This window comes from Abramis brama (assembly GCF_963993115.1).
Source record: "Abramis brama genome assembly, chromosome: 20".
Classification (NCBI taxonomy): domain Eukaryota; kingdom Metazoa; phylum Chordata; class Actinopteri; order Cypriniformes; family Leuciscidae; genus Abramis; species Abramis brama.
The window spans coordinates 7,172,237-7,197,104 of NC_139982.1; the positions used below are offsets into that span (position 1 = coordinate 7,172,237).

The following is a 24,868-nucleotide window of genomic DNA, read 5'->3' on the forward strand; positions in this document are numbered from 1 at the left end:
CTTCAAAAAAATTATAATACACTTGAGGAGATTAAGAAGATGAGGCACGCGGGAGGAGGAAAAATCTCGACTGTTGCTTGTTCTCAGACGACAGCATCAAACTTCTGTCACGCTGACCACGCTTTGGCCCCAGGGGATCTTTTGAAAAACTTTCAATTGTTTTACTCAAAGTCAACGAAAACCGAGCAGGACCAAGCCATTTTACAGCTGATCGCCGTAAAAAAGGTTCAGGAGGTAGGCTATTTCTTACCGAGGGTGATTTAATGTCGCCTATTTTTAGTCCAGTGCCTGTAAGTTATATAAGATTAGTATTGACCAAGTTCAGAGGCTGTCATATGTGGATCAACTTACTTTGTTGTGTATTTCAACAGTTAAAATATGAAAAATATTTTTATATTGATTCAATGGATTAATTGCATTTTGGGGGAAAAAAGTGTCATGCATTTATTGCATTTTGGGGGGTAAAGACTAAAAATTATTGTTTAATGTTATGTATTTGGATAATTTTTTCTTTATTCATTTTCATAGTAATTTCATAATGTATTTTGTCAAGTCAGATTTTCATGTGCATGTGTTGAGTGCATGAGGAGACTATATATAGCACAGAACCATGTGAAGATCATATGTCAGAGACAAGAGGGAAGCTATATTTTTGCTTTGAGGGTGTGTATGAGGTGGAGAGGTTGGTCTTTTACCCCACAGACACACACAAAAAAACAGCCTGGGCAAGAGACACACAGTATTGATACAAATAGCTACGTTAGCTAAAATAATATCTATTTAATAATGTCCAAGTTAATACTTGTTCAAAACAATGACTTGAGCTAAGTTCTTTATATATATTTGAATAAAATTAATGTTTGTTCATTATTTGTAAAAAGAACATGTTCTTTATCAATTTATCAACCACAACAGAAATATGTCAAGAAATATATCATCCTACATATTATCTGCATTATACTGCATTAATGTATATTAATGTATAAATAAAATAATAAATTTGTACTCATTATTTCTAAAAAAAATATATTTTCCATCTGTGGTTGTGAATTTTAATTGAAATGGCCACACACCACTGTTAAATTGGAATTGCAGGAAGTGAAATTTATTGAATTCAGAGAAATAAAATAAAATGTTCTTCCACCCGGGGTTATATATTTATTAAAATGTATATTAAATATTTAATGGTAAATAAATAAAAAAAAGCAGAAAAAAATACAGTAGCAACATTTTAGGTTTTACACATTTTACTTAAAACCTTACAGTAAAAAACTTATTTCATTAACTGATTTAAAGTTAATTTATCAACCTACTGAAGTACTAATATCTGTTTTGTACCTTTGTAATACACTGACAACCACCAATCACAGTGGGGATGAGAGTCACATGATGAAAGCCCATCACAAGCAGCTTTTCCACAAGCTGAGAACGTTAATATTATATAGAAGGTGTACAGTGTCATTCAAACAAACACTAAACACCATCATTCTAACACACATGACATTGTAAAATGCATTAACACATAATAAAAACATATAAACCCTTACGTACATAAAACTAAGAAGAAAATGTAATTTAAATTTTTTACAGATTTTTACCATTAACCCTTGTATGGTGTTCGGGTCTGTTGGACCCATTTTCATTTTTTATCAAAAGAAAAATGATACAATTTATTATTTTTTCAAACTGAGACTCATTGGCCTTGGCTCATTTTCTGTGAGGAATATATATCAGAACACATTTTCAATGAAAACACACTGTACACCCCCCCCTACACATTTATATTACACACAGGGTCACCAACACGGTGCCCGCGGGCACCAGGTCGCCCCCAAGGACCACATGAGTCGCCCGCAGGCCTGTTCTAAAAATAGCACTTGGGAGCTGCGTCTGAAATTAAATTTTATTCTGTTGCTATTTTTTTTAAATCACACTTGCATTTATATATATTTAAAAATGACAATATCTTAAAAATATGTTCATTATACATGAGTTTAGATAAGTTTAGGTGAACTCTGACCTACTCTAGTTCAAAAGTATTTTGCGTGAGACAAAACCATTGCTGAGCACTGAGTGCTCGTGGAGAGTAAGCTAGAGGGCGCGGGCGCGACGAAGATGGTAGCTGAAAAACATGGCAGAAAAAAGGAAGAAAACGTACTCGGTTACTAACGTAACCTCGGTTCTCTCTAGAAGAGGGAACGAGTACTGCGTTTATCAAAACGCTACGGGAAAAGTCTCTTTTCACGAAACACTGAAGCAAAAATTATCCTTTAATTTTTCATATATGTAAAACGCGTTGCGGCAGCAGCAGACAACTGAAGCAAGACGGCTTGTCTGCTCATTGGCTGCTCTGCGGCAACTGCATAAGCCTATCGAGCGCAGGCTGATGCAACATCAGACCAATGAGGGCGCTTCGCGCCCTCCTCGCCACTTCCCGCCGAGACGGGCGTGGCTTACCTCTATAAAAGGAGCTCGAGAAGGCTGACTCACTTGATTTTGATCGCCGAAGCGAACCAGAGTGAACCAAACGCACGGCAAGGGAACGCAGTACTCGTTCCCTCTTCTAGAGAGAACCGAGGTTACGTTAGTAACCGAGTACGTTCTCTTACGAGAGTTCTCTCGTACTGCGTTTATCAAAACGCTACGGGAACCCCTTGCAAAACGCCGTGCGTGCTGGGATAAAAACACTGATCACCGGAAGCTATTTCAGGCATACAGTGCATAATCACCAGATAGACTCACACAGAGTCAGGGAATAAGGGGGGGAAGCCTTAATTCCCTATACTGTAGCGTCCGCAGGCTTAACATGACCTCACAGGGAGAGTCTACAGTACAGGAGGGGTTTCCTCCGTCCTTATATAGACATGTCCACAGACGCGAATATGACATCACATAGCCAGGGTAGGGAGCCTGCACTAATGTGGGAAAACGTGGGTCTTACACAGTTCAGCCCAGTATAGTCGGTATAGTATTACACCGACAAAAGCTTAGCCTGTAAGGCGGGAACCTCTAGGTTATAAAACCTGATAAATGTAGACGGAGAGGCCCAGCCTGCCGCCGTACATATATCCTGTAAGGAAATCCCGCTGGACCAAGCCCACGAGGAGGCAACGCCTCTCGTAGAGTGCGCTCTGACTCCCAACGGGCATTGAATGCCCTTGGCAGTATAAGCCAGCGCTATGGCGTCAACTATCCATCTGGATAGACTTTGTTTCGAAACAGCCGATCCTTTGGAACGTCCGCTGAACGAGACAAAGAGCTGCTCTGTCTGTCTAAAGGCAGCAGAGCGGGACATATAAGTTCTTAAAGCCCTAACAGGGCAAAGAAAACTCGAGTCCCCTTCCTCACTCGACGCCGGCAGGGCAGCCAGGGAAATGACCTGAGCCCGAAAAGGCGTGTTGAGGGATTTCGGCACATAGCCGTGCTTAGGTTTGAGTATGACTTTAGAGTCATTAGGACCAAACTCCAAGCACGTCGGGCTCACGGAGAGCGCGTGCAGATCGCCTATGCGCTTCACTGAAGCGAGAGCCATCAAAAACACTGTTTTGAAAGACAAATGTTTGAGGCTGATTGACTGGATAGGCTCGAAAGGGGCACCTTTCATGGCCGCCAGGACCGTAGAAAGGTCCCACATAGGGACTGACGGAGGTCTGGGTGGATTCAGTCTCCTAGCTCCCCTGAGGAAGCGGATGACTAAATCATTCCTTCCTAGTGACTGACCCAGCGTTGAACCGGAGAACGCTGAAATAGCCGCCACATACACTTTGAGCGTGGAAGGGGATCTGCCCTTATCCAACAGCTCTTGTAGGAAGGAGAGAACCTCCGTTACCTCACATTCGAGGGGTGAAAGGCTCCGAGCTGTACACCAGCCGGAGAAAACCGACCACTTTGAAGCGTAGAGTCGCCTGGTCGACGGCGCTCTAGCCTCCGTGATGGTATTCATGACTCCCTCTGCGAGACCAACGGGTATCCGTTGAGCGCCCACACATGAAGGGACCATAGTTCCGGGTGTGGGTGCCAGATCGAGCCCCTGGCCTGCGAGAGGAGATCTCTCCTCAACGGCACTGGCCATGGAGCGATGTCTGCTAACTGCATCAGAACTGGGAACCATGCCTGGTTCTTCCAGAACGGTGCTACAAGCAGCACTGGGCATTTCGTTTTCCTGACCCGTTCCAACACCTGAGGCAGGAGGGAGACGGGGGGAAAAGCGTATAGCGGGCAGCGCGGCCACCTTTGGGACAGCGCGCTGTCGGTCTTTGAAAAGAATGCGGGGCAGTGAGCGTTTTCGCGGGACGCGAATAGGTCCACCTCCGCTTTGCCGAATCTCTCCCACAACAGCCGGACTGTTTGTGGGTGTAGAGACCATTCGCCCGTAGGAACGTTGTTCCTGGACAGTCTGTCCGGGCCCACATTCAGCAGCCCGGGCACATGTACTGCTCTCAGCGAGCGTAGGTTGTGCTGAGCCCATAGCAGGAGGCGTTTCGCCAGCCTGTACAGGGGTTTGGAATTCAGACCGCCCTGGCGATTTATGTAGGACACCACTGCCATGTTGTCCGAACGGACTATGACGTGTTGGTCCTTGATGTGGGGACAAAAACGCGTCAGCGCGTTGTGCACTGCCAGCATTTCTAGGCAGTTTATGTGTTGGAGCTTTTCCCGTTCCGACCATAGGCCGAAGGACGGTCTGCCCTCGAGCAGCGCTCCCCATCCCGAGGTGGATGCGTCCGTAGACACCATCCTTACCCTCGAGGAAGTCCCCAGGCTTACACCTGATTGGTACCAGTCGTTCGCCATCCAAGGTACCAGGGCTGTGACACAGTCCTGATCGACCTTGAGGCGTAAATGACCGGACACCCACGCTCTGCGCGGAACCCGCGCTTTCAACCAGAACTGCAGCGGGCGCATGCGGAGCAAGCCCAGCCGGAGAACTGACGATGCTGAGGCCATGAGACCCAGCATCCTTTGAAATTTTCTGAGCGGGGTGAAAGCGCCGCGGCGGAAGACTTCGCCGCGCGCTGAATGTTCAGCACGCGCTGTGGCGACAGCCGCGCTGTCATAGACTGTGAGTCCAGAACTATACCCAGAAACGGAATCGTTTGGCTGGGGTTCAGTGAACTCTTCGCCCAATTGACCGTGATACCAAGATTCTCGAGGTGATCGAGTAAAATGGCTCTGTGCTCTATGAGCTGAGATCGTGATTGGGCTAGGATCAACCAGTCGTCCAAATAGTGCGAGAGGGGGGCTCCGGTGCAGACCACTCGAGGCCGAGGCTCGTCGCGGCCAACGCGAGTACTCGCATGAGCTCCGTCTCAATGTTGGCTCTCACTGAGGGCTTTCGGGCAGGAGGCGCGAGGTCCTCAGAGCTCGCCCAATCCTCGCTGCCTGAAGCGAGGAGAGAACAGGAATCCTTTTCCCCCGACGCGGCCTCCGAAACAACTTCCTCTGATGAAGCGGCGGCAGGCTGCGGGCGCTGAGCATCAGGAAGTGATTCGGGGGAGGTCGGTGAAGCTGGCGGGCGAACCGGCGAGCTTGGTCGGGGTGGAGAGGGTTCCGGGACCCGCTGCGAGCGGCGCTTCTTACGGCGCGGCATCGCGGCAGAGAATGCAGGCTTCGAGAAGGATGCCAGGCGGGTCCTCAGAGCCACCAAGGCAAAAGCTCGCAGTGAGGGCAGCCGCCGTCAGCGAGCGCGAGCGCTGCATGGTCCTCACCGAGGCAGGAAACACAGATGACGTGGTCGTCTCCCCCGGCGAGTGGGGCTCTGCACGAGCCGCAGGATTTAGGCATCTTTAGAAAGACGCCGCTCTTTTAGGGGGTGAGTGCTACGAGAACACTCACACACACACACAAAACAGAGCACAATAAAGGATATGGGCGTCGGAAAGCGCAGCAGGTACGGCTGTAGAAGGCGGCGTAGGCCAGCGGCTTCGAGGGCTCGTCCCGCTGAAGTGCTTGCTTCGAACGACGCTGCTTCCGTGATCCAGCGATGCGTGCGCTTCGCTGAAGAGATTAAAATCAAGTGAATCAGCCTTCTCGAGCTCCTTTTATAGAGGTAAGCCACGCCCGTCTCGGCGGGAAGTGGCGAGGAGGGCGCGAAGCGCCCTCATTGGTCTGATGTTGCATCAGCCTGCGCTCGATAGGCTTATGCAGTTGCCGCAGAGCAGCCAATGAGCAGACAAGCCGTCTTGCTTCAGCTGTCTGCTGCTGCCGCAACGCGTTTTACATATATGAAAAATTAAAGGATAATTTTTGCTTCAGTGTTTCGTGAAAAGAGACTTTTCCCGTAGCGTTTTGATAAACGCAGTACGAGAGAACTCTCGTAAGAGAACTTATCACTTTCACAACGAATGGGAGGAGGAATTCTTTTTTACGACTGTGAAAGAAACCTGCGTGTGTCTCATTTGCGGGGCGACTGTGGCGACGGCAAAGCGGCACAATGTGGAGAGACACTTCACTACGTGTCACAAAAGCTACCATGCTAACTACCCACCGGGAAGTGCACTACGGACAGAAAAAGCCCGTGAGCTAAAGGCAGCTTTGGGTAAGCAACAGTCTTTTTTCACGAGGCCGGTGAAAAAGTCACAAAAAGCAACCGAAGCCTCGTTTAGAGCTACACATTTTCTGATCAAGAAGAAAAAGGCATTTTCAGACGGAGAAGTTTTCAAAGAAGCAATGATGATAATTGCTAACACTGTACTTAAAGACGAGAAAAATGGAACCGATCTAATCTCCACTCTCTCTGACGTCCAACTGGGTGCATCTACGATGGCTAGACGAGTGTCAGATATGTCTGGTAATTTGGCCGATCAGCTGGACCGGGATCTGGCAAAGTGCAGCTGGTTTAGCATCCAGTGCGACGAGTCCGTGGACAGCAGCAGTACAGCGCAGCTGTTAGTTTTTATCCGGATGGTGTTTGAAGATTTCTCCACAAGAGAAGAACTGCTGACACTACTGCCATTAAAGACAACTACGAGGGGAGTTGACATTTATAACACAGTGAAGGAGTTTTTCGTGCAGAAAAAGGTACCATTGGAAAAGCTGGTAGCGGTGACTACAGACGGGGCTCCTGCTATGATCGGCCGACATGCAGGTTTCATCGCTCACTGTAAAAGTGACCCAGACTTCTCAAAATTTCTGCATTATCACTGCATCATTCACCAGCAGGCGTTATGTGCAAAAGTGATCGGCTTTGGACACGTGATGACTCCCGTTGTAAAAATCATAAACGACATCCGCTCCAAAGCAAAACAACACAGGATTTTCAAGGTGCTATTGGAGGAGATGTCAGCTGAATATGGTGACCTGCTTCTACACACAGAAATCCGATGGCTCAGCAGAGGACGAGTTTTACTTCGTTTTTTGTCACTTTTGGGTGAAATAAAAGAGTTCAAGCAGTCCAAAGGCGAAGACGTCTCACTGCTAGAGGACACAGAGTGGACACTTGACCTTGCATTTTTGACGGACATTACTGGGAAACTAAACGACTTGAACTGCCAGCTGCAAGGCAAAGGTAAGACTGTTGTTGATATGATAAGTGCTTTAAATGCATTTAAAGCCAAGATGAACGTTTTTTCTGTGGATTTACAGAGAAAAAAGGTGCTGCACTTTCCCTCTGTGCAGTCGGTGCTGAAAGACAATGCTTCTGCATCTGAAACATTTGACAAAGTTGCAGAAAAGTACTGTGAAGTCATAAACAGACTTGGGCAAGAGTTTGAGAATAGGTTTTGTGACCTTCATCAACTTGAGCCATGTGTGTCGTTCATTTCCAATCCTTTCATGAAAGTGGACACAACATGGTTTGCTGAGCAACTAAGTGCAACTTTCAACTTGGATGCTGGACAGGTGGAGATTGAAATCATAACACTGCAAAATGACCTCCACCTCAAAGCCTACCAGGCTGCCCCAAACTTTTGGTCCCTTGTTGACAACGAGAAGTACAGTGGAGTATGCACAGCAGCTATGAAGGTTGCTAGCCTGTTTGGTTCAACCTATCTATGTGAATCAGCGTTTTCTGACATGAACTTCATCAAGAACAAACACAGAACACGCCTCACTGATGCACATCTGAAAGACTCACTCACAGTTGCAGTGTCAAGTTACACACCAGATTACAATACACTGGTGAACAGCATGCAATGCCAGTCTTCCCACTAAAAAAGAAACAGATACCAGATGTTGTCAGTGGCAACATAGCAGTGCCATGGCAAAGTTTAAAATAATGAAGAATTGTTCAATTTAAAAGTGTGTTAAAAATGCTGATTTGGTCCTTAGTTCAAAATGTGACAGTTCATTTAAAAATATGTAAGTTGATTTTTCTAACATTAATAATTGATAACTTTTTGAAACAACATAGTTCATGATTTGTTACAAGGGTTTGTCAGTGGATAGTAAAAATGGGACATTTTTCTCTCTTAAAATATTGAAGAATTGTGTTCAATTTAAAAAGTTTTTTAAAAAATGCCACAGATTTGGTCATGAGTTCAAAATGTGACAAGATTTATTTAAAAATATGTAAGTTGATTTTTCTAACATTACATAATTGATAACTTTTAAAAAAAAAACAGTTCATGATTTGTTAAAAGGGTTTGTCAGTGGATAGTGAAAATGGGACATTTTTCCTATGAAATGTAGTGATGTAAGTGATCATCTAAAAATGTAACAATTACTGATATTAAAGTGCTGAATATTGATATCTGTTTCCCTCATTGTTATTGTTGCTAATTATTGTGAGAAATCATTTACGTGATTAGTGTCTTCACATAGAAGATGATTATTATTAATATATAACTAAAGGCAAACTGAGCAAATTTGTTATTTCAGAAGAGCGTATCAAACTGGTAGCCCTTCATATGACTCAGTACCCATGAAGTAGCTCTCAGTTTCAAAAAGGTTGGTGACCCCTGACACACAGGATGTTGGGGTCCACTGGACCCGGGGCTAATAAAAGTGTGGAAATTGTAGGTCCTGTGTAACTTTACTCTGTCCTCCTCCTGTCAGGGCCTGCTGTTAGTGTGTGTATGTTCTTGTATATGGTTTATGAGGACACAAATGTGTATAATGACATGGGTATTACAACGTAAACATGGTTTATGACGACATCTGTGTCCTCATACTAAAACATACTAAATGGTGTTTTTTGAAATTCAAAAAATGCCAAAAGTTGTCTGTGATTGGTAGGTTTAGGGGTAGGGTTAGTGTAGGGGGATAGATTATACAGTTTGTACATTAGAAAAACCATTATGCCTATGGAGAGTGACCGTACACCACATATCCAAGTGAGTCTGTGTATGTGTGTGTGTGGGGGGGGGGGGGGTGTTTTGTGTGTGTGTGTGTGTGTGTGTGTGTGTGTGTGTGTTGTGTGTGTGTGTGTGTGTGTGTGTGTGTGTGTGTGTGTGTGTGTGTGTGTGTGTGTGTGTGTGTGTGCGTGCGTGTGAGAGAGAGATTGTGTGTAAGTGTGAGAGAGAGATTGTGTGTAAGTGTGAGAGAGTGCAAAAGTGAGTTTAGTTTCTACCCCTGCCATTCCTGCCATGAGGTTGCAATTCTTAAATGTGATCTAACAAAGGTAAAGAGAAAATATTAACCATATATGCTGTTTATATTGCTTGTAATTGGGATGAAGTAAACATCTGTTGAGTATTTTAACATAACATTTTTGATTGTGTTGAATTAAAACCCCAAAAATGCAGCGGGTCCACCAGACCCACGAACACTGGCTGAGTAACAAAAATATGCACCACACAAGGGTAAAGGTAAAACTTAAGAACGACGTAGCGTTAAGAAGGTTTCAGGAAATGCAGCCTAGATTAGTGATCAAGAGGAAAATAAAATAAAATGCACCTTTTACCCTGAGTCACATTTAGCTCCGTTGTACCCTTATTTATTTGTTTGTTTGTTTGTTTTGCAGGATTGGAAATGAATATCATTGCAAACAAAACCCAAAGCCTTACCACTGCTGAGGACATGAGGAACCATGTCAAACTCCTGATGAAGCCCTGTGCCAACTGGGAAGAGTATCTGACTCCAGCACCGCTTTCAATAGCCATCCTGGGAGAGCTGGTGTTCATCTCGTCCTCAACAGATTTCTCCATCAATAAAAATCCCCCCATAGGAGGCTACAAATACATTAAACACCCTGATTCCTTCCGCGCTTGCCTTATGCAAGTGTGTATCTCTGGTTGGGGGGCATTTAATGAGGCCCATAAGAACATGGAACTGATTCGCCTCCACACTGCCAACGTTCCAGATTACATGAAGACAGCTGTGAAGATTCTGTTCCTGGGTGATGAAGTTATTGAAGCACTTCTTCCTGATCAGCTGGAAAATATCAAAGTCATTCCAGATAAATGTCTGCAGTTGTCTGATTCAACTGAAAAGTGTTTTAGTGATGTAATCAACACCATCCAGGAGCTGTTAGAAATGTGTGAGTGCAGAGCACTTTTATGGGGAAGAGATGGAAGCAATCAAGATGAATCTAGAAGAGACCAAACTGAGAAAGCAGTCAGCTGAAATGCACAAATGCATTTATTCAAAGCCACCAATGATGCAAAAAGAAGAAAACATGTCAGAGAACATGCGTCCTTCTCAGAGAGCAGCAGATAATGCACGATTCGCCATTGAGCAGACCCAAGCTCAGTTGAACAGCACAAGAGAGACCTATGAGAAGTGTCTGGAGAACTTCGAGAAGAACCATAAGGAACTAGATGAAATCATGGCCACTATGAGAAATTGTAACCTGAAAGAGATCGACTTCAAAACTACCATAGAAATGCTGTTCAAAGGAATGGATGCCATGGGGAGAGTGAAGGAGCAGTGGGAGAAGATGGCACTCTTCTTTCAGATGGTTTCCTACATTCTGAAAAACTTGAGCAAAACTCTCTCAAACTTTGTCTCAGCATCCGAGAAAACACAACCACTCTCCTACAATGCAAAGCTCTTCGCAAAAGATCTGCTGTACGCTCAAACCTTCCAAGCCTGTAACATTGCTAGTCTCGTCCATATGATCTCTGGAACGTACACAGAGATTTTCAACAAGTACCTGATGGGCTGTGTCAGTTCACTGATCAAACTGATGGCCATGGATCCGAGTAAGCCAGAATTTGAGTGTGAGCGATATCAGCTCCAGGACTCCTGTGATGTGGCACAGAGAGGCATCTTAAAGCTTGTCCTGAAGAATAAAGAGGAGTTTGATAAGGAGAGCACGGCAAGACTAGAAAAGATCAATCGAGAGTTCTCCAAATCGATCGAGAGTCCTCCAAAGAAAATCAAGATTATTGAAGATGCTGTAAAAGCTGGATTCTGTGAGGAAGATGAAGCATCATCCTACTACTGAGAGAATATACTGAAGAAATGTGTATTTTCCAGTTTTACATTGGTAAGCACCGGATGATAATATATATTTCAGACTGAAGCTTTGTTTTTCTTTAACATATAGAAATAATGGGTCATTTTATTAAATTGTATGATTTGACATTTTTTCTTCAATCGGGAGTGTTTTTAAAGTGTCATGAATTCAGAAATTTCACTAAAGAAAATGTAAACAAAAAATAATATTAAAACTAATAATCTGTAATATTAAAGTCACATTTCACCTTAATTTGATTTCAACCTTTTTTGTGTGATAGTTTCATTTTTTTTAAATAGTTTTTAAACAACTGGATTTAAACAACTGTGTATCTCTCTTGCTTTTTAGAAAACATGAGAAAAGACAAACACAACAACCATTCCTGTCATCCCTCAAAATCTGAAATTATATAAATCTTTTCGAGTATCGGTATTTAGTGGAATTTTACTTATAGTGTTTGCTTATGTATTTCTGTTTGGGTTTTAGTGGTACTTCTTTTTACTTTTCTATTTGGACAAGTACTCTATGCAAATATTAATGGAAAGCACAACACACAGTTGTTATAGTTTTGTGTTTATTCTGATATTGTCTTCTGCTATTGATTTTAATTACATATAATGGACTCTTATGCTTGCCAATCTGTGCCGCTTTCTAATAACTTACCATGATTTAAACAAATTGGTAATACTTTACAATAGTTTTAGTTGTTAACAATAAAAAGTACTTGTAAATCTATTATTATTCTCAGTTGATTTCATTTAGTTACATTTTAACATTTTACATTTACATTATAAAATACTTATTACAGTTACATTTTACATAATACATCTCTAACCCTAACCCTAATACATTATTAAAATCAAAAGTTACCAAAAGTTGTTAATTGTTATGAGGAGGCAGGAATGAAGCGGAGAGAGAATCCATATGCAAGCAAACTTTAATATAACAATCAGGAAATCCAGGCAGAACACGGAACTCAGGACAGGAAACAGCTACAACGACCGACAAACAACTACTGAAGCACAGAGGTTTAAATACAAATGCAAACAAGCTAAAAAAGATATCAAGGGGGCGTGGTAAATAAGAATTACCTGGGAAGACTAATAAACAATAAAAACTACAAAGGACTACAAAACATGGCACAGAACAGGAAATAACAAGTCCACACAAGACAAGGGGAACACAAGACAGAAATCATGACAGAGCCCCCCCTTTAAAGAGTCATACAAAAATCTGTTTATGAAGAGAATGAGTCAGTGTTTCAATATGATCATCATGTTTTAGGTGTAATATATGATCCTGTCAATCAAACTGAACAGACTGCATTCAGTCACTTCTGCTGTCTGGACGTGATGCTTTCCATTTGAGACACAGAAACTTTTACATTCTTACACAATTACTGTCACAACGGCTGATTCTTGATTTATGATCATGCACTATATTTTTAATAACATTTTCAAATACAGTATATTTACACCATTGCCTATAAATGTAATGATTATGTAACAATTACTGTCATAATGGCTGATTCTTGATCTTGATCTTTTTTATGATATTTTTATATAATAAAGTTTTTAATCTCCTATAAATATAATCATCAGTTTAACTAAAGCAGAAGTGAAAGTGTTCCAGTCCAGATCATGTAACCAATCAAAGAGTGAGACTGAAACCCCATTTGCATTGTCAGGGTGGAGTGATTGTGATCCTCTCAGAATAGAGCAGCTCTGTCTCCAGAGACCATGTTCAAACCCCAAGAGCTTTATTTGACATTTACTGCTACATCAACCTTCTGAAAAGCACCTGCATCTTCATCTGTTAGTTCAATGATGTTGTCAGACACAAAGTGAACTTGTTGAGAAGCTTTATTGAATGTTGCAGCAAACACAGATTTAGAGAGATTTGTGAACAATATTTGAGAGAAATAGGCCTTTTGTGTACATAGAAAAAGTCTTAGATCTTTGAGTTCAGATAATGAAAATTGGGGGCAAAAACAAAAGTGTTGTGTTTATAATTTTGCTCAGTGTATTAGTTATATCTGATATGTATCTGTGTTCTCTCTGTCAAAAGACTCTTCTAAATGTTGTGTACAATAGTTTGATATGATTCACAACATGAGGAAGTTGTTTGATAATGTGTTTGTGACTGATCTACAGTCTTCAGGATAATGATTTAAATAGAGAGAGTCACTTTGCATTGTCAGCACATGCTTCAGTGCTCTGAGAGTGTTTATAGTGCTGTGAGTTTAACACTTCATGACTGAGAGCAGAACAGAACACACTCTTCATCATCACACAAGATTAAACTACAGCAATAAACACAATCAACATCTTCATCTGGACCATTGCACTGTTTATTCAAGGTAAGATGTAAAAACTGACTCTGGTTTTGGTGTTTTTGTAAAAGTATATGATGATAATAGTTTTAAACACTAATAGTTTTTCTTTTCTCTTCTTCAGAATCCAGAGGAGTGACTCTGACTCAACCTGAAGTTAAAACTGTCCAACAGAGTCAAACAGCAACAATAGAGTGTAATATAGATGTAGGAATATACAGCAATGGTTTATACTGGTATCAGCAGAAACCTGGAGAAGCTCCTAAACTCCTGATTTATGGCATAAACACCCTTTATACTGGAACTCCATCTAGATTCAGTGGCAGTGGAACAGCAGGTACTGGACGTGATTTTACTCTGACCATCAGTGGAGTCCAGACTGAAGATACAGGAGATTATTACTGTCAGAGTTATCACTATATCAACAGTAAAGATGTGTTCACACAGTGATAAAGAGTCGTACAAAAACCTCTGTCAGTCAGACGTCACAGTGACTGCACTGATACAGCTGAGAGAAACTGCAGCTGCTGATGGAGGATCACAAACTACACAATATCAAACCTTTCACTGACTTTATTCATTTATTATGATGTACTAAGTAAACACATAATCTTATATCCCTTACTAAACTGGACTAAAATGTGGAGAAAATGTGAGTGGAGCTTGTTCTTGTAAAGCCTCTACACTGTAATAATTGCACTTCCATCCTTTACATCTTTATATTACTGAGTTCCCTCTGTCAGCGAGAGAGTTTTCCTGCACTTCAACGAGCATCTAGAAAGAGACATTTCTCACTTCACATCAGAAGGCCTACTCTCTCATCCCAGCATAGAAAAACACATGTACGAATGAGACGCTAAAACGAAAATGGTTAAAAGCACCATTTTTAAGGAAAATCTACTAATCACACTGATGCACATTATTACAGAAACCCTTAACAATATTTTAAAACCATAAATGCATTGATTATGATACAAATTGAGAGAAAAACTACCTTTGCGATGTATCTTCCTATGGTGTCCCTATAATTAAAGTCCCATCACAACAATTCAAATCAGAATCACTACAGCAACATGATTTTGGTTCATTTTTAAATTGATAACAGCAGACTATGTGGTTTACGATGTAGTCAATTTTTTCATCATATGTTTATTTTATTTTTTTCGGTTTCTGAGTTCGGTGTGTACGTCACCAAATCTAACTTTATATTACCTTAATCACGGTCTTGTTGGCTAAAACAGCACCATTTTGAAACATGTCAGCAACTGTTAGCTAGGCTTAAAATATGTTTTACACAGCGGGTTAGATGTAGCTCAGTGTTATAACTAATCCACCAAGTGTACAACGATAATGAAATGAAAACAGGGAGCCACACAACTTTTCAGGTTTGAGTATTTATTTATATATTTATTTTGCCACATTTAACTTTGTTGGACTTTCACAAACAATGTTGGAATTTGAATGTCAAAGTATAATTTTTTCCCCCACATTTGTTTACTATGCATTGATCACTTATTTATTTATTAAGAATATAGTCTGTTTTTCATGCAATAAACCCTTTAAAGGGGACATATCATGCTAAATCCACTTTTTTTTAGCCCTTAAATGCATTTTGTTGTATATTTTTAGTGTTTAGTAGTATAGAAAATTTGAAATTAGTCTCTTCAGGTGTTTCATTGATATCTTTATATTCTGTTTTGGCCTTATTTTTCAACCTGTTCCGATTTTTCTATTCTCTATGACGTTTTGTGAACAATGACGTCACAGTATTTGCAGCGGATCTGCCAAATAAGGACATCGACTACCGGCTCAATACTTCGAGCAATCCGCCATTTTTATTTCTCGCTACTATTTTGTAGTCCAAGCTCAAAGATGCAGAACTTACGAGAGGGTAAGTCAAAATGTTTGGTTGTTGGATGTAGTAACCCACACGCTTCATTACACCGTCTCCCAGCATCAGAACCTCTTCGAAGTGCCTGGTTGAGTTTTATTTTTTACGGAAATGTACCCATAAAGTCATTTATGTGTGCGCGAATGCCAAAGCGATTTTTTGTCCCGCCAAAGTCTTATTTGATCGGTGAGTAATGTAGATGAACTGCCGCGCTTGTGACAGGGCGCATGTTTAACTGAAAGAACGAGCAGAGAGAGAGCCGGTCTCTCTCTTCAGAGCCAGGCGAAAGTGTAAACAACTTCACCGTCTCCAAACTAGGCGCTGTCTTGCTCTCTCTCCCTCACACATATTAAACAAAATAAATCGACACGGTGGTAAAAGGTCGGAAGACCAAAGTTTCATGTGGAGCATTCAGAGATATTTTTTTCCTGAATTACCGTGTGAATTGTGCTAAATAAGTCGCCTTATCTTCTCTGAAAAGCGTTCCGGGCATTCAGCTGACATAAAACAACACTTTAATAAAATGAAAAAACTATCCAATGATGAAATGTTTTCTGTGTTGACACAAATCTTGGATGTCCAAAAGTTTCTGTGCCGCTAGATAATCGTATCTCTGCTATCAAACTACAAAAATGGCCGAACGGGCTGGAGTTGAACCGAGTGTGGGCGGGGTATGAAGTGTCTCAATTGTATTTAAAGAGACCACATCAAAACGAGTTGCTCTCAGACGCACATCAGAAAAGGGGTAGAAAAGGGGCCTGTGGAGCTATAATAATAATGAGGAATTCAGACCCAAGCATTGCAGTTCCGCTTTATATAGACCACAAATGTATGATTTATATGTAAAAAGGAACGATTTAAAAGCATGATATGTCTCCTTTAAAATGTGATTTTAAGCTCGACTTTATTATTATTACTGTTATTATTAATAATAATTTTGCATGCAGCTGCCACACACAAATATAATTCAATTGCAATTACAATATTTGATTATTTTATTTATTTATTGCAAAACTGTGCAGCCCTTTCCTTTATCTCCATCCATGATATTGATCCCTAATAGAAGGATGATTGGATGAGGGATGGATGAATGATATCTATCTATACAGATGCACAAACAATATTAAACTATACAGAAAATATTGTACTGAATTATGTGCTTTACATTTGCACAGAGACATTGTTGGGGAACCACTGATCTAGAGTTTCATGTCTGAACTCAATATTTATTTTTAACTGTGTGTATTTGAGTGTAAATGTAACGGGGCGAACAAGACGAGAGATGTGCGGATCCATATGCAAGGCTTTATTCCAAAACATGGTCATAATACAAGCAGGGTCAATAAACAGCAAACAGGTATGGCAGAGACATGACACAGAATAAACCTTAGGGCAAGCGTGGGTAGACGATTGGCGAACAATATCCAACAGGGGCAAGGCAAAGAGAGATAATCCAGGTAAACAGCAATAATCCAAACGAGGTGCAAACAGAGTCCAAAGGGCTAGGCTAAGGGTGAATCCAGGAAACACGGGCAAGAATCAGAACACAGGAAAACGCAAAGGACAAGGCAAGACTAAGATCACTGGAAGGGCTCTGTAGAGTAGCTAACACTAGGGGAGTGCTAAACACAATACAATTAAGGATGGCTGACGCGAAACAGTCGTTCCGAAGCTTTGCGAGATCCCAAAGCGCAGATGTGTCGAAACACTGATTCGAAGCGTGATTCAAAACACCCATGTCACGTGACTTTGGCCAAACGAAGCCTCGAAGTGTTTCACTAAGTGTTTCATCAGGTGTGGTCCGCCGAATCAGCGTTTGATTGACACGGTCGGGAACAGACCCCACAATCGCACATCTGTATAAAAGTGAAATCAACGCATTTTGACCTCGTGGGTTTTTGTGAGAGGAGTTTGATTTTGAGATAGCGGATTTTTGTTAATATAGTGACATAGTGCGATTTGATTAGTTATAGGCTATTTAGGCTTATATTTAAATTCACACAACACATTGACTGATAGGCAGTATATAGGCTAGATTACAAACTTTTGGGACACTGTTTAAAAAGTCCATAGCCCTGTGCCCTACAACCTAATGTCCCAATCACAACTGCCAATCATGTTAAAAATAGCTTCAATGTGAATATAATATAATATTGTGTGAATATACATTTTATGGTCTACGTATGAGTACCCAATATACTGCCAGTGACGATATCATTTTGCTTTTCCTATTTGTTGTAGGTATACATTCCATTACATTTTTCTCTGCACTCTGAGTATAAACGTTCATAACTAACTTACTGGAAAGAGAGAGCAGTAGCCTAATCTTTCCTCATTTCTATGTCCTTGCTAAAAAATATCTTTGCATGCCAGCGACAAGTGTCCCTTGTGAGAGGATTTTTTCAAAGGCTGGAGAAATTATCTGTAAAAAAAGAAGTAGGCTAAGTCCTTCCACAGCAGAGAAATTAATATTTTTGAATAAAAAATTCTAAAAAAGTGAGACATTGTGGCTTGATTTATTTTATTAATATTCATTTTGCAGGACCAAAATAACATTATGCACAGTGAGGAGCCTACAGGTTACAAGCTTCACATATTAGAAAAAAAATAAATAAATAAAAAATGTAATGGCTCGTCAAGGTTGTTTCAGAGCAACACCTGCAAGTGACCACTAGGTGTCACCGTTGAGACGGGTGTCGGATTGATTCGAAGCCTCGAAACAATATGGCACATTTGGTTCAATAGTTTCATTGGTTCACGAAGCCTCGATCTGCCCATCACTAAATACAATACTCGACAACAGGGAGAGAAAGTCCAAGGCTGAGTCCCAATTCGCCTACTTATACTACGACCTAAAAGTATGTACTTTTTTTGTGAGGAAAAAGTACATACTTTTGAGTGTGTAGCAAAAGAGTATGCACGTTCAGGGACATACTTCGATGACGTCATGCAACGTGAACTTGAACGTGGTTGCCTAGTTACGCACACCTCGACTTAACAAAACATTTAACATTTCATTCATTATTATATGTCCAATATAATTTTATTTACTATTCCCATCTTTTTTTCCACAATACATTTACAATGTGTTTTACCAAATTGAGGAGTGAAGCAGGGCGTCGTCGTAGATCAACCAGACGCAGGTCGTTTGTGAGGCGGCTGGTTCTGACGTTCATGTGCAAATGTGTGTAACGAAAGCTATTATTTTCTGAGTTAAAATATTTAAAGTTTAAAGTGTAACTATTGTTTAACGTATTTTATACTTAATCTTAATCTTATACTTATGTATAATACTTAAAAATACCCCGATGAAAATGAACCATGCTTTTACTATAGTAAAAGTGTAGTAACCATGTTTCTTTGGTTGGACTGATAAAGTTAACATTTGTACAGCCACAGTATTACTACAAATAAGTCAAACAGAAACATCAAAATAAATACATAAAAAAGACACTTGCATGACACTGTACTAGAGCCTTTTTATTTATTGTTCTGTAGCCTGCAATGAGGCGCTGAGTATCTTGATCGGACCCTACAAGATAAACACGGTACTTTTTTGGCAAAACATAAACCCATTAATATTACGAGACAATAAAATATAACTTTTATTAGGGTTAAACATTTGAATTCTTACACTTAAAAACTGAGGGCGCATCTCCACTGCTGCATCCGACTGCCAGGTTTACATCATCACCACTATCACCGCAAAGCTCCTCCCTCCCGCACGCAATGGGTTGTGGGTAATATTAGCCGTTAGAGTGTGCATTGATCTGCACTTCGAATTCTAACCGGAAATAGTAGACCATCCGGGTATCTTTGGAACACTCATTTCAACATACTACGATTTGGGACGTACTAATTCTAGTTTCGCATACTATTTAGGACGGATAGTATGCGAATTGGGACTCAGCACAAGGCTTATAAAGAGTGTGAGATAGTGTTTGATAGTTCTCAGGTGTGAGCGTGATTATTGGAATCAGCTGTGTGTGTCGTCAATGCAATGAATGATGGGGATTGTAGTGAAGTGCAAGAGTCCATGCTGTGAGTGGGCGACCTCTGGTGGTGACCAACCGGAAGTGCAGTGACCAGATTCGTGACAGTAAATGTGTATGTCAGTATATTTAATGTTACTGTGCTTCGGCCATTTAAAGCCTCAACAGATGAGCAGAAATCGTGAACACAGTGACACACAGTAGCAACTCTGAGGGTCAGGCTTACAGTTGATGTCAAGTTTAGGCTTTAGACAACAGGGTTAGGCTTCTACATCAGTGTTATTCACCATCATTTCCCTCTGATTTTAGAGAGACTGAACTCGATATATATATATAATTTTTTTAACTGTGTGTATTTGGGTGTAAATGTGTATGTCAGTATATTTAATGTTACTGAGCTTCGGCCATTTAAAGCCGTTCTTTAAGCCTGTCAGTAAAGCTCTTTGACTCTGATGAGTCTGAGGTGAGTCTGTATCTCGTCCTGATCTCTCTTCGGTCTCGTCGTGAGCTCACAGTCTACAGCAGCTTTTGCATTCAGAGGGTGTTTTATATGATCAGCACATGCTTCACTCTGCATGTGTTTATAGCTCTATGAACTGAACATGACATGATCAAGAGCTCTTCTTCATCAACCAACAAACATGACTTTCAGCATCATCTTCCTCTTGACTCTGGCAGTGTTTAGTTCAGGTTTGAATAATGATTTATGATTGTATTTTTAACACTAATAACACTATATCATTACAATCAACATCACTCTTGTGTTTATGAGGAGAATGAGTCAGTGTTTCAAACTTTTACATTCTTACACAATGTCAGAATGGATGATTCTTGACTTATGATCTTGTTTTTTAAATTATTGTTATTATATTTTTATATTTAAAATACCATCACCTGCTTTTGCAGAAGTGAAAGTGTTCCAGTCCAGATCATGTAACCAATCAGAGAGTGAGACTGAAAACCCCATTTGCATTGTCAGGGTGGAGTGATTGTGATCCTCTCAGAATAGAGCAGCTCTGTCTCCAGAGACCATGTTCAAACCCCAAGAGCTTTATTTGACATTTACTGCTACATCAACCTTCTGAAAAGCACCTGCATCTTCATCTGTTAGTTGAATGATGTTGTCAGACACAAAGTGAACTTGTTGAGAAGCTTTATTGAATGTTGCAGCAAACACAGCAGATTGAAAGATCACACACACACACACACACACACACACACACACACACACTCAGTTTCAGTATTGAGTTGTAAATGACTCCAGCTGCAGCACTAGACTCATGTGAATCCTGCCTGACACAGGACACTCAGATACGGCTCATCTTCAGGAGAGAAACATCAGCACTCAGAGCTCTTGTGGAACGAGACCTCATGAGGAGCTCCATCATGTGTTACTCTGCAGACGTACAGCTCTCCCTCTTCCCAGCGTGCTTTGCTGAGGGTCAGGACGCTACTGCGGCTGTAGCGGCCGTCCTGCTGGCTCTCTGCGCTGGTCAGAACCCCCTCGGTGACCTCTGACCCGTCCAGTGTCCAGCTCACCAGCGCCCCCTGTGGAGAGTAAGAGCTGAGCAGGCAGAGCAGTGCGGCTGAGTCTCCAGAGATCTGCAGAGAAGAGGGCGGCAGCAGAGACACTGAGGGCTTCACTGTGGGACCAGCTGCAGGAGACAAACACAACACATTCACACACACACACACACACAACACACTGCACTGCACTGCACATTCACAGCATAGGAATAATGCTGCTCTAGCTTTAGATTAAATCATTATAAAACAATATCAGTAACACTTTATTTAAAGCTTTCATACATATTGCATTATAAAAGTATTTTTAATGCATTAATTATGCACTGCTATATACATTAAAATGCATGTATGATCTCATCAATAAGTGTAACAGCAGTTATAACACATATTATCTATTCATTGATCCACCTTTATGAAGAACAACCCTTTTGAGATGAAACAATGAAATAGCAAATATTATAATGCATTTTAGATTTGGTTACAGTTATTTATGATAAGATATAAGGCATTGTAACACATTATGAAACACTTTATAATGCATTAAAGGCTTTAAGTAAAGTTTCACCACATTATGTAATAATAATTATCATTAATAAATGTTGTTCTTGTTTCAACTTATTTTAAATTGTATGTTTAGGAATATTATAAGAATTAAATAGACTTACTGAACACTAATTATAACTGCAGTTATAACACATTATAATATTATCTATTAATAAAAAATATAATACACTAAAACTCATGACAAACAACCAATTTTAGACGTAACAAAGGGATTAGCAAATATTATAAAACATTTTAACTTTGGTTTCAGTAATTTATGAAAACATATATGACACTATAACATACATTATTGATACCTTTAACTTTTAACATTTTAACTTTTAAAATGATGTTATAATAATTTTTGAAAATATATATATGGCATCAAAATCTACTAATGAATACGTTTGATACCTTTATAATGCATTATACATAAAGGCTTCAAGTAAAGTTTGCCACAATATCTAATAATAATTACTATTAATAAATGTTGTTCTTGTTTCCACTGTAAAACACTTTCTGAAATCTAAATTGTATTTTTGCATTAGGTGATTAAATAGACAGACTTACCGATCACCAGTTTAGTTCCTCCACCGAATGTGACCCACAGTGATACAATCTAATGAAACGCTCGTACAAAAACCTCTATTCCACTCGAATGAACACACACTCCAGCAGAGAGAGAGAAACAACACTTCATCACACTGATATTAGAAGATCCTCAGCTCTTCTCAACACTCACTCATTCAGATTTGACTAAATGCTTTCTGATATAACACTGTTTAAAGAAATATATTTGATGAGCTGTGACCTCTGAGGTGACCTTTGACCTCTTTGATCATGGATGATGTTGTGGAGTTTCTCATAATGATGCTTCTGTTCTTCATATGCAGATCAATCATCATGATTCACAGAAAAACCTGCAGCTTCAAATAAATGAATCAATAATTCTGAACATTTCAGATGCACATTGTTTAATATATAATGACCTGATTATGAGTCCTGATGAACTTCATGCATGTGGAAAATGTGGGGAAAAATAAATATCAAGATAATATTTCCCAGCAACATGTCAACATTGATTCCAAAGACCATAATAGATTTTTTTCGACTTTTTTTCTGGTTTACTCTAAATATAGTAAAATTGATTTATTTAGTTATTGAGTTCTCATTGTTAACATGCTTATAAAGTGCAGCACATAAATAAATATTAATGGTGTTTAAATTGACACTCTACACCATGGATCACCAAACTAAGGCCCGCAATAAATGTAATATCTGTGGTATTTCAAATTAAAACAAAGTGTGAAGACTTGATTACTACTTTTGCAAACCACTAGTAAAGATAAACAAATATGTGCCAGGAATCAAGTGTGGATATAGTAGTGTGGATATAGTAGTGTTGATATAGTAGAGTTGATATAGTAGTGTGGATATAGGATATAGTGGTGTGGATATAGTAGTGTTGATATAGTAGTGTGGATATAGTAGTGTGGATATAGTAGTGTGGATATAGTAGTGTGGATATAGTAGTCTAGATATAGTAGTGGGGATATAGTAGTGTTGATATAGTAGTGTGGATATAGTAGTGTGGATATAGGATATAGTAGTGTGGATATAGTAGTGTTGATATAGTAGTGTGGATATAGTAGTGTTGATATAGTAGTGTGGATATAGTAGTGTGGATATAGTAGTGTGGATATAGTAGTGTGGATATAGTAGTCTAGATATAGTAGTGGGGATATAGTAGTGTTGATATAGTAGTGTGGATATAGAAGTGTGGATATAGTAGTCTAGATATAGTAGTGGGGATATAGTAGTGTGGATATAGTAGTGTGGATATAGTAGTCTAGATATAGTAGTGTGGATATAGTAGTGTGGATATAGGATATAGTAGTGTGGATATAGGATATAGTAGTGTGGATATAGTAGTGTGGATATAGGATATAGTAGTGTGGATATAGTAGTCTAGATATAGTAGTGTGGATATAGTAGTGTGGATATAGTGGTCTAGATATAGTAGTCTAGATATAGTAGTGTGGATATGGTAGTGTGGATATAGTAGTGTGGATATAGTAGTGTTGATATAGTAGTGTGGATATAGTAGTGTGGATATAGTAGTGTGGATATAGTAGTGTGTATATTTAGTACTGTGGATATAGTAGTGTGGATATAGTATTGTGGATATAGTAGTCTAGATATAGTAGTGTGGATATAGTAGTGTGGATATAGTGGTCTAGATATAGTAGTCTAGATATAGTAGTGTGGATATAGTAGTCTAGATATAGTAGTGTTGATATAGTAGTGTTGATATAGTAGTGTGGATATAGATGTGTTGATATAGTAGTGTTGATATAGTAGTGTTGATATAGTAGTGTGGATATAGTAGTGTGGGTATAGTAGTGTTGATATAGTAGTGTGGATATAGTAGTGTGGATATAGTTAGTGTGGATATAGTGGTCTAGATATAGTAGTCTAGATATAGTAGTGTGGATATAGTAGTGTGGATATAGTAGTCTAGATATAGTAGTGTTGATATAGTAGTGTTGATATAGTAGTGTTGATATAGTAGTGTGGATATAGTAGTGTGGATATAGTAGTGTTGATATAGTAGTGTTGATATAGTAGTGTGGATATAGTAGTGTTGATATAGTAGTGTGGATATAGTAGTGTTGATATAGTAGTGTGGATATAGTAGTCTAGATATAGTAGTGTGGATATAGTAGTGTGAATATAGTAGTGTGGATATAGTAGTGTTGATATAGTAGTGTGGATATAGTAGTCTAGATATAGTAGTGTGGATATAGTAGTGTGGATATAGTAGTGTGGATATAGTAGTGTTGATATAGTAGTGTGGATATAGTAGTCTAGATATAGTAGTGTGGATATAGGATATATCCAGTGAAAAAAGTTTGGTGACCCCTGCTCTACACTCATGATTCTCCAGTCATTTCAGTGGCCTAGAAATATTTTCACTGGTCCCTCTTTATGGTGTCCATCATGACCAGCTGAATTTATCTCACTTTATCTTGGTAGCAAGATTATCATATTATCAGAAACATTCTCTTGATGTAAATTAAACTGCATGACAGTGAATAGATTATTTCTATAGCGGCTCTGAAAACTGAAAATGTTCCATCCACACTGATAGATGTCAATATAAAGAACCCTAGTGACTAACCTATCAACCTGCCAAACATAAAATATTTCACAATTAATCACTAAATGGTACATCACTAAATAAC

General features: G+C 39.9%; 1 pseudogene and 1 gene segment (V, D, J or C); both read left to right on the forward strand.

Moving 5' to 3' along the window:
• LOC311071466 (immunoglobulin kappa variable 3-15-like) overlaps positions 1-24,868 on the forward strand; it is an 81,223-nt gene that overhangs the window by 17,771 nt on the left and 38,584 nt on the right.
• Positions 98-11,780, forward strand: LOC311071187 (annotated as a pseudogene). Its single transcript, XR_014609528.1, has 3 exons — positions 98-234; positions 9,902-11,368; positions 11,687-11,780. The product of XR_014609528.1 is annotated as an uncharacterized misc_RNA (transcript).